Raw genomic sequence first — 1,269 nt, forward strand, 5'->3', positions numbered from 1 at the left:
CAATTCAAAAGAAGGAAAAACATCAAATTTGTTTGTTTGTGCAGGTACAAAAGGAAGGATAAGAATGGAGGAAAAAGACAAGGGGGGAGGTACGGTGCTTGGTCAAAAAGGAAGTTCACAAGTCTTTGAAACTAACACATGGGAAAAGGAAGTTCTGCATGAAAAGATAGCTACATGTACAACCTAATGCACTCAGAATACTTCCAAGAAAATGAAAAGCAATTCGTCCTTTTCCCTAATTCATATATTTACCATCAAGCCACCCTTTACAAATCACCCTAGCCGTCCATTTTTCACTTACGGGCACTATAAAGAACCACTTGGGGAACGAGTTCCACACCACCAAATCTCCTTCATGCACATTTTCTTTCATCATAGCATAACTATCTCTTGCCGAAAACAACCTCACCACACTTCCAACAACACTTCTTGCTTCACCTTGTCAACTTTAGCTTGTCACTTACCAAAACTAAAGAACCAATGGCAGCCTCATCTAGCCACAAAAGAAGAAAAGACAAGCAGCCAATGGAAGAGAACAGGGAATTCGATGCATGGAGATACAAATCAGTTTTCCATGAGATTCAAGCCGAATGGATGAGACCTAAAACGGTACTAGCTGAGGTTCCCTTTGACCTTGAAAAGGATGAGTTCCCAGGTGTTTGGGAGAAGATCAAAAAGAGGAAGTGGGAGCTCCTGACTAAGCCAATCACTAGAATCAACATCAACCTGGTGAAAGAGTTTTATGCAAATGTAGTGAGGGAGGATTCAACCGTGAAACCCACATACAAAAGCTATGTGAGAGGGGTGGAAGTTGACTTCAGCCCCAAGGCAATCATGAAAACTCTTGGCCTGAAAAACATACGTTTCAGCCAAGCAAGTTATGAGGAAAGGATGATAGGAGAACCTGACTATACGACTATTGCTGAAGACCTTTGTGCCATCAGAGCTGAATGGGTGAGAAAAACAAGAGGGGCTCCAAGAGTCTTGAGAAGGGAAGACCTAACACCTGAAGCTAAAGGGTGGTATGCAATAGTTAGGAGATCCATCCTACCCACTGCAAACTCTTCAGAAATAGTCCCTAAAAGAGCCATCTTGCTACATTGCATTATGGTGGGAGGGGAGATCAAAGTTCATAAACTCATTGCTGAACAGATACAAGAGCTTAGTGAGAAAAGTGATCCTGAATCCTGGCTCCACTTCCCTAGCACCATCATTAGACTATGCATCGATGCCCAAGTACCACTTGAAGATGAAAGACCTAATTGGCTA

Source organism: Arachis ipaensis, chromosome B5 (genome assembly GCF_059453495.1).
Source record: "Arachis ipaensis isolate K30076 ecotype BB chromosome B5, ASM5945349v1, whole genome shotgun sequence".
NCBI classification, from domain to species: domain Eukaryota; kingdom Viridiplantae; phylum Streptophyta; class Magnoliopsida; order Fabales; family Fabaceae; genus Arachis; species Arachis ipaensis.